The sequence below is a fragment of the Plectropomus leopardus genome, chromosome 16 (genome assembly GCF_026936395.1).
Source record: "Plectropomus leopardus strain MGB_pleo_1.0 chromosome 16, ASM2693639v1, whole genome shotgun sequence".
NCBI classification, from domain to species: domain Eukaryota; kingdom Metazoa; phylum Chordata; class Actinopteri; order Perciformes; family Serranidae; genus Plectropomus; species Plectropomus leopardus.
Window position 1 is genome coordinate 7,516,487 of NC_142191.1, and position 10,348 is coordinate 7,526,834.

At 39.4% G+C, this 10,348-nt stretch overlaps 1 protein-coding gene across 7 annotated transcripts in view; it reads right to left on the reverse strand.

Moving 5' to 3' along the window:
* Positions 1 to 10,348, reverse strand: part of LOC121955208 (uncharacterized) — a 272,250-nt gene that overhangs the window by 237,273 nt on the left and 24,629 nt on the right. The gene's annotated exons all lie outside the window — the stretch shown is intronic.

Consider the following 10,348-nt stretch of genomic DNA (forward strand, 5'->3'; position numbering starts at 1 on the left):
CTTTCATATTCGTTTGGCTTTCATTAAAGAAAAATCTTAACTACTTGACCTCTGCGGGTCATGTCCTTCACCTGCTACTCAGTCAGTTTGCCACAGAGGTAATTTTCTGCTTTAACCCAAAATCAAATGTAAAAATCCCACAAGGCTTTTTCATGAGGGAACCACGACATGCTAACTTCTTTCTCTAGCACTCTATATTATTTCACTATAACAAAACAATCCTCCCGCTGATGCTTTCTAACTATTCTCAGAATTTGTGATGAGGTTTCAGTGCATCCAATCTGTCCTAAATCTACTGCTTTATTTACTTCTATTTTAGTTACAGTACTATATTTCACATAATAGCCCATAATCTCTATTGGCTGTTACGCTTGCTCTGTAATTTTGTAAAACTGACAGCATAAATGTAAGGTGCATTCTCCACTAAGTTGAGGTTTGCTGTTAATAACTCTAACTAAAGGTTAACAGCCTTCCTGTGAAGTCAAAATGTCAGAAAAAAACTTAATAAACAAGAACTGTTCCTTGTTTTAGTGCATGAGAGGTCATACTAACCTCTGTATTTGTTTCACTTATTTGGGGATTTATCCTCAGTATATTTACTTAATTGAAAATGGCAGTTTTTTTATTCTGTTGGATCCCAAACAAAGAAAACTAGAGACGCGTTTTTATCCGATCAAATACATCATAAAGGACTTCTTTTAGAACGCTTTACAGTGTTCAACTTTCACATTCGTTTGGCTTTCATCAAAGAAAAACCTTAACTACTCGACCTCTGCAGGTCATTTCCTTCACCTGCAACTGAGAGCAAATGAGAAATCCAGACAGCCTTCAATCCGATGGTTGATTTTCTTTAACTTTCTTTTATGTAGGTCACCGGTGACTTCCTTAAGGGAGCTCTTTCAGGTGTGGCTCAGAGGGCCGGAGCGTACAGCCGGGACCTGAACCTGCGCCTCTGAAGAGCAGCTCGTAAATCTGCCTCCCTCCTCTGGTCTTACAGCCGACGTCACTGTCAATCTGCTACAACATATTGGCCTCCCTTCACTTAAATCAAGTTTTATAATACTTTTACGGTAAAGCCCAGCTGGACTTCAAACATAAGCTGCACTACGGAGAGCAAATATGGCCGGGGGGGGGGTGGGCTCCTGCTCAATATAACAGGTGGCCCATCAGCCAATTTAACAAGATCAGATAAATATGGCCGACTCAGATATGTAGTATACAGCGCCGACTCAATCTGCTGTCATATTCCCACAATGTAAATCTATGTCACCTGCTGTGCTTCTGTAGCTTTTCCATAGTAGTGCGCCCAAGTCAAGTCTGCCGTTAAGACATGTAAAAAAAATCTAAAAAATCTGTAAAAAATCTGTCAGAGCTTTAAATGACTCCATGTGTTATAAAATCTTTCTTTTTCTCACTGTCTGCAGTTTAAAAGCCTAAAACTGAACATGTTATAGCGTTTTGCCTGCATGAAAAGAGTTAATTGTCTAGAGAATCAGTCACATATGTATTATGAAAGATGTTTCATTTTGCTGCTGGAAAATAAGTTAATGTTCACTCTCTTTGTGAGGTATTTTGCAACACACCCTGTTTAAATGCAACAACTCTAAAGTTGGCCAACCAGAGTTGGGATTCTGTTGATCTTGTTATTGCACAAAACTATTTTTTAACAGTGATTTTGCAAAATGATAGATAACATTTTGATACGTTTTTTTAATAGTCAGTTAATTCTACAGTCCCTGTGTTGCCAAATTTGAATAAAGAGTCCTGGATAGTCCTTGTTCCCATGTGTTATGAGACTTTCTGGAAGCTGCATTACTGAATACTGATCACTTCCGACTGTCACAGTTTCCACTACTTTTGAAACACTCCTTGATAGCCAAGATTTTCTTTTTTTTTAAAGCAAAGAGGAGGTGCAGAAGTCTAATCTTCTCTCAGACCACTTGATAACAATATGCTCAAAGTTTATTCTGGGATTTTTCCCCAATGATGCCAAAATGAAACTGCCTACCCCCGCTGTAAGTGAGTTTTAGTTTCCGTTATCATAAACGAGTGGCTGAGGATAAAGAGTGTCATATTTTGGCTTAACAATGACATATCACCGTAACATTATTGTTGACTCATAACTGTATCTTTTAACTTCTTATTAAGATCTGCATAATGATGTTGTATTTTGTCTCTGCTTATTAACGTTGTGTCTTGCTGCTGTTGCTGCTCTGCATGTGATGCTTTGCTGAGTGTCTCTGCTTCGTGCTGCTTGAATGGCTATTTGTGCTAAAAAGCTGATTACTGTTGCTGTGTTATTGTTTTATACTGATGTTCTGCTGTTTCTTGTTGCTTTGCATCGCTTGTGTTATGCATTATTGTTATTACATTGTGGTCTCCATGAGGTCCTTGTTATGTGAATTTCATCATTTTTCAAGTTTCAAAACATCTTTCCAAAGGACTACAGTTGAAAACTAACCAGCTGGCTAACAAAACAAATGAAGTGAAACACCTGTTTGTCTAAAACTTTGTTGCTGATTTCAAATTGTGTTACAGATTCATTCACTAAGGCAGATATAACGGGAGGCTGATGTCATGGCGGCATTCTTGCTTCATATTTTATCGAGCAGCATTCTCCACATTCCATCGACAACAATAGATATTCTCGCGTCCGTTCTCTGACATCAACCTGTTTACGCTTCCTTGTCAGAAGATCACAGTTTATTCATGAGGAACTGGTTCTCACCAGAATGGTGAGAACAGGAACTGCTGCTTTCTCTCCTCAAATCCACAAACAATTGGAAAGGCATCCGACAAGCAGACGGAACAACCCAAAGTGGACCTGCAAAAACCCCGCAGGCTTTCTCTCTAAGTATGAGGCGAGGGGAAGCAGAGTAGACGTGACACGAGATGCTTTCTCTGTCTTCCATGACACCCACACACGAACATGTGCACACACACGCAAACATCAAAGCTTCTGGATGAAGACTTGAGCATGAACTAAAGTCTGGTCACTCAGACCCCGCTGTGTTGCTGGAAAGCAAAGAGCTTTGATGCGACATCTTAATATATGCAGGGTCCCAGCTTGTGGTTTAGTGAATGGGTCCAAATAGCCTCGGTATGAGAGCAGTTGGTTTGTTGTAGGCTCCAGTTGCTGCCTGGCGTTGCATAAGCGTGTAATAATACAATGCTTTTTCAGCGAGGCATGTTATAAATAAAACCACAGAAAGCATTTGTTGACAGCAGCTAAGCTCTCCCTGAAGCTCTGACTGCAGACATCACACGACATATGTTTAAAGTTTGTAAACTCGACTGTAAAGTTTCCTTGCTTTTGATTTTTCCACACTTTTGTTCTATTAAAATATCTTCAGCTACTACTACTTCATTTTTGACAAAATGCTACTTTTTAAGAATGAATGGCCATTAAAGGGAAACTTCAATTTTTAACAAACCTGGATCGTATTTTCAAATGTTTTTGTGTCTTGGTCACTTACGGCCGGGCCACACTGCCTGGATGACTCGCATATGTGGGTCGCAGAACCTGTTGATTTTATTTTGGCGCCCATTTTAACAGATTAGAGCAGCCACACTGCCGGCTCAGCTGCTGCTCAGCTGCAGCACATCCACAAAATCTTGCTGGGTTTTTTTTATCTCACAAGACACACAGCTTTCAGTAAAAATAACACCATGAAAATGGTCTTTTGATAGTTATATTGGTGTTATACCACCTTTTACTTCAGTTTAAATGATCTCAAACAAAAACAAAAATGATAACAAAAATGATCTCCAATCACACAAGCCTTTAAGAACTGTTTAAGAAATAATTTTTGCCCATACCAACTGCCTGATAACGCATATCACATGACCATTAACGAACACCGGGCACACACATGCCATTGTAAACAGGAAGCAGATTGTTTATTCCGCAGTTAGTTGCTTAGTTACAGAAAGTAACGCAATAGTGCAAGGCGGTAAAGTTGTTGCAAAGCTAACATATTACAGTGGTACTGGGAGCATTATCTATCGCTGGAGGAAGTAGGGGTCTAGGAAGTGGCCTCGGGTGGCACAACCCCTAAAATCTTCTCAGTCAGTTTGAACTGTTGTGAAAAAATAATTTGTTTTTTATAGATGCAATTTGGTCTTAAACCTGAGAGGCAGTAATGTGCCAGAGTAATGTCTCATATGACTAAAAGCCACAGAAGAGAAAGGAGATCTGTCCTGATTTGAAGCGGAGCTTTATTTTCCATTTGTGTGGTGTCACTCTGTTGTGTTCTGATTGTTAGGTCTATATATTTTTTAAATCATACTATTTGTTTATTTATTTTATTTAACCTTTATTTAACCAGGTTGGTCCCACTGAGATTAAGAATCTCTTTTCCAAGGGAGACCTGGCCAAAACAGTCAGCAGTGAGAACACAAATTTGCAGTTAGAGACGCAAAGGGAGACAAAATACAATTTACAAGCACTAAAATTTGCATTAAAAGAAACCTTTTTATGAGTCAAAAGAGCTTTCTGTGAGTCAGCAGTACAACTAGGCAGGCTAAAAACATGGATAACCTATAGAGTCTGCTTCAAAATCTTAATTTTAGATTTAAAAGCATTTAGCAACACCGGCTATGAACAGGAATGTAAGAGACAGCAGTGTCAGTAAGTGATGAAGATATGAGCAGTGGAGACAAAAACGGCAAATTACAGCTAGACTGATACATGTGCCTGCAGCAGCACTCATACTTCAAGCCAACCCTGCATAAGTCAGTGCCCCACTTGGGCCACCCCAGTAAAAAAAAAAAAAAGTCTGGACACACCACTGAGAGAACACCATGCCATATCCACACAAGAGAGATGAAATCACAAAAGGTATGTAAACCTAGTTATGATGTTTTGTCTTGTCAAGCTGTGACTGATAAGTCCCAGTCAGAAAGCGATTGTGACAGTCTACGTTTCTACAGGTCTGGACTAAAACGCAGTGTTGAGTTTTCAAAATAAAAATTACGCGTTTTAAAACGGACGTAGCCTTAGATACAAAAACTCTTTAGGGCAAATCAATATGTGAAATGCGTGTCTAGTGCAAGCAGTGTAATAAAAGCAGGGACCATCTGACACTGACAGCATTATGATAAAGAATAGTCGCCGTGTACGGTTTGTTTCGGCCGTGTGGAAAGAACACACGGCTCACATATCATTCACTTTTCCTCACAGAGAGGAGAAATATGTGTTTTATCAGCTGTGCTCACCTGTAAAAACCTGCTATAAACTGCAACCTGCTGCCCTTTTATGGCAGTATAGTGGAGAGCAGGACAGGAGACATATGGCTATAAAGGGAGATAAGCTCTGTAATATTCACCATTAAAGAACAATATTGGCAGGTGAGGCAATAACGAGGGTAAACCTGCAGTCACAGCTCAATTCACCCATCCAGGACAAAGAACAAACAATTAAAGTGCACATTAATAATGTCTCTGTTTGACACTCTGTGCCAATGTGTTCAGATCATCTATAAACAGTATCAAAACCTGACTGCACTTTGCCAAAGATTCTGTTATCATTTCATTAAATCATAAAGAATTGCCAACATAGTAAAGTCAACAAATAAGAGAATTAGCAGCCGAGGGCGTATAGACACAGAGCTGAGCAGCGTGGCATGCAGCCATGCAATGCCATTGTGTCTCTGTGGACCCATTGGAGACACAACAGGTGTGTCAATATGACAAGCATTCAACCAATCCACTAAGTCGGCCTCATATAAACACTGAATAAATATAGATGCTTTTCCATTTTCACTCTCAGCAGTGCACAGCTACCGAAGGAAAACAGATGAAACGCAAACATCCAGAGATCATGTGGAGTTCACTGATGGAAACTTTTTTCTCTTGAGAAACAATCATTTTTTACATCTAAGATTTATGTCCTCCAATAATTCACAAACAGTGTTTTCATGACACTGGAATTTCAAACGCTGATACAATACCTTGAAAAACACAGTGTTCAAACACATTCTCATGGGCAAAACATCAAAAATGTTCCATGACTATTGAAAGAAATGCAAAAAAAATGCATGCCCTCTTGTGTGACATAAAACGTAAGCCTCAACAGCGCTTTATAAACAACAGCAATCGCATTAACGTGTGGGTTGCACACATAAAACACCGTAGTCCTGCCCAAGGTCCCATCCTCCTGGTTGTCCTGTTTATACTGAGACCGTTTTGGCGCTGTTACTACCTCCCATGGCAGTTAAAGGCGAGACAACTGTCCCCCCATCCTGCAATCGCACCTTATATACAGAAAAGCAGGCCTTAAACAGGCAGTGTAAAAGTTAATGTATTGCACATTGACGCTCAAAGTCACAATTGAAAGCCCTGGGCTTCACATGTCAGTTGCTAAATTTCCAAAAATGTAGTACAATTTAAAAGTTACAGCAGTGCACAGGTATAGAAACTACAAGCTCAGGATTACTGTCACAGCATTGTTTTTCTGCCCCATTTGCCTGGCATTATTCAAACATATAAGATTCAAACTCTATTCAAACCTAATTCCAGTTGGCACAGAAAATAAACAGACATAAATGACAAACAATATGTCATGCTTTGACATATCACCAAGCAAAGCAGAGATACATTACTTAAACAGCAAAAAAAAATAAAGTTGCTGTTACATCAAATGGAAGGTTATCCACCGAAAATTAATTTAACAATTAATTTCAACACACAGTCGTCCCAGCTCGACAGATATCGCTGCTTGGTCAGTGCCATTTACGTCTACATATTACACACTAGGTGTCCTCCAGTATTTGTTGTTGAGGTTCTTGGATGCAGTGTCAATTCACACCTGTTAAATGCATCGTGTCCTTTCAAAATGCTCTTGTGTTTTCACAGCATTTGTACAGTTTCTGCTCATTGGATGCATACATTCAAAATAAAGAAATACATGCATACATTCAAAATACAGTGTTGGTTATTTACCTCATTATACATTTATATCATTGTGCAACACAAGCTTGTGGTTAGGTTTGGGGAACAAAAGCACATAGTAAGGTAAAGATTAGGTTGCGAGAAGGGAACACCGGGCTGCCACGGGAAACTCCGGGATTTGTTGTACCCATCCACTTCCCCTCCTGCCCACACTATACAGACTTTCCAGCTCATATATAACATCGTTACTAGCACCGTTTCAAACGGACAAATCCAGCAACATATCATACTGCCGCAACAGGTTCCACCCAGCCGTGCTATAAACTGAGGGCACAACAGTCGCCGTCTAGCCGAACATTAGCGTATCATACAGCCGCGAAAGGTTCCGCACTGCAGCATTATAAAATGACACTGTCCACTGTCGTATCATACCGCCGGAAAAGGTGGCTTTAGGCGTTGGTGTCTGACGCTGAAACCGCTGACCAAGTGGCGATATTTGACAAGTTATGAACGAGAAGGGGCTGTTCATTTTGTTAAACGCAACAACATTGCATGACTTTTCTTAACACTTTCAAGGATTTTGCCAATTCTACGACTTTTCTAGGCCCGGAAAACATGATCGTGGAATTCTATGGCTTTTCCAGGTTTTCCATGACCATGGGAACCATGAAAATATCAATATCTAATACCATTTTAACACCACAGAGAAAAACTGAAATTGAGGGCATACAATTTTAAATTTGTATTAAAAGATAAATATAACAAGGCTTTGATATGACAAGAATAACTGGTCTTGGTTCATAGCAGAGAACAGCTGGATGACTGCAGTCAACATTAACAATAACAGTAAGTAAGAACGCACAGCTGGTACCCATGTATGGATACTGCTGAAAATAAGTACTGTAACCATTTCAAATACTCAGAATCAATATGTATCAATAAATTGCTATTGTTAAAATGAGAAGGGGAAGCAATAGAGTTTGCATGTCTGTTTAAACTTCTAGTTTCTACCAATTTCATCACCTGGATTTCAACATATAGTTACCAAAATTCAAACTACAAATGAATTAATGACACGTGATAAATGCCTTTCATATTTCTTAACCATTAGTATCATTAAAAAAATGGATGCACAATTGCACATTTCATAACACTAATAAGAATAACAGTAATATTTAATATTTTGGTACTTGCTAATGTCTCCAGTGACCTTATTATCATATTTCACAGACACTGTATTCTCCTCATGTGGAATATTTGTGGAAGAATCGTGTTGCTGTGTGATATTTCCAGATTCTACAACATGGGAAATATCACATCCTTCTGCATGTTATTACTGTAGTTCTTGTGTGTTTTTTTTCTCCACAAACGCACAACTGATGCCAAACAGAATTTAGATGAACAGGTTGGAGAAAATTGGCTTGTCCCCTCCGTGAACAGACGATAGAAAACGGTGCGTCGGGGCTGCCAGTCTCCCACCAGATGGTAAATGAGAGAGACACGGGCGATCGAATAACAAATACAACCAATCAGACTATCAAAAACAAGCCGTGTATAAAGGGGAAAAGCAGATATTCATACCATTCTAACAGCATTTAATTTAATGTGTTTATATTCCTTTAGGGACTATTTCCTTTTGGACTCCACCCCCTTATGAGTCAAAAAAAGTAATTAATAAAAAGGGGACTTTAATTAACAATTGTTTAGTAGCCCTTACAGCATTCTTCAATATCCGACAGTGTAAAGTTATTTTTCGTCGTTTCCAAAGGGAGAAATTGGCTGTTTATTAGTCGCGCGCGTCACCGCTGTCAATTCCAGGCCATCAAATTAAATCTTTTATCTCAATCCCGCTGCGCGCGGGCCCTGTGTCATTCCTATTAGCTGTTAAAGGCCGAGGGGGAGAATAAACCCATTTTACGCATCCAGGTGATTGTGTGCGTGCGTGCGCGCTTGTGTGTGTGCGTCTCAGAAAGAGAGAGAGAGAGAGAGAGAGAGAGAGAGAGAGAGAGCTCATTTGCATACAGCTGAATAGTTATGTCTCCCGTCCCGCACATTACACCCGCATGAGGGCGAGAGAGGGACACGCGCCGCAACAATAGGAGGCACGCTGCCTCTAAACCGTAAAACGCATGGGTGGGCATGAAGGGGCACACGCCACCGACATGATGAAACACACCCAGAATAACATGGCAGGGAAAAAAGACATGTCAGTATATGACACTATGTGAGCCTGTGTATCCGCGTGTAAAAGGAAATGTATATTTTTTTTTATTTACGTTATGGATTATTCAATATATAAATTAACCCTTTGAAACCTGGATTAGTTTTCTTTTACTGCGTTTAGACGCCTTTCACATACATTTAAACCTTGAAACCTGAGAATATTGGTTTTCTGCATAAAACATAGGGGGGAAAGGCAATGACAAGAAATGTCCCACAAATTGCAAGAAATTAGTAAAAGGTTACAAGAAAATTACCTTGAAAAACTGTTTAACAAAAGAGGGCAGAATCCTAAAATATAAGAAAAAAATGCCCAGACAACTATATTTGTAATTAGGCCTATAGTAATTTTATATTCCAAATTATCTTACATAAATAAATACATAGCCCTACATTTTTTTTTTATCTTTAGAACTTCTTTAGGACATTTCCTTGTTTTTTTACCCCCTTTTTTGTTTATTTTCAGGTAATTTTGTTGTTGTTGTTTTTTTTTTACTCATTATTTTGCTCTTTTTTTTTGGCCATGTCTTGATAAGTTGCTTGTTGCCTTCTCCACGTTTTAGAAAAACATCAAATACATTTCTCATCTTTAAAATTCTCATCTTTTTATTAATACATATTTTATAAGTTGGTTTAGGTCATTTGATCTGCATATTATATCAGTTTGAAATATTGGACCTAAATGCCTTAAACAATAAACAGAAAATTAAGTAAATTTCTACGTCATCGGCAATTTAAAAAAAAAAAACAAAGGCTGGGGATATTTTTCTCTATAATCGCATTTCTAGTTCCATTGTGTATGATCCAGCCCGAGGGAGAGACGCGTTTGACCCCACAGAGAGTGACGGCTCTGAAAGGAAATAGTGCGCACAACGGCTCCAATGCTGGTGAGGGCTAATTAGGCGTGCAATTGAGTGGAACCAAGGGCAAAAGGGTGCAAGGAGTAAAACACCCTAATTGAATTCCTGCTTCTCGAAGTTTCGGCTCTCCTTCATTGTCCCCCGCTCACTGTCCATAATGCGTTAAATGTGCGTCCGGGCCGCATTGTGCGCTAAAAATAAGTCAACAGATGTTAGGGCTTGTTAATAATCGCCCAGTATCCATGGTGGTCAGTGAGCGCAATGCCAGTGGGTATTAAATCTGGATAATTGTTGTTGGGTTGGAAGGAGAAGGGGGTTGAATATGTAGAGTGGGCGGCGCCGGGGCGGAGTGATTGACGGTTTATGTAATGAGCAGC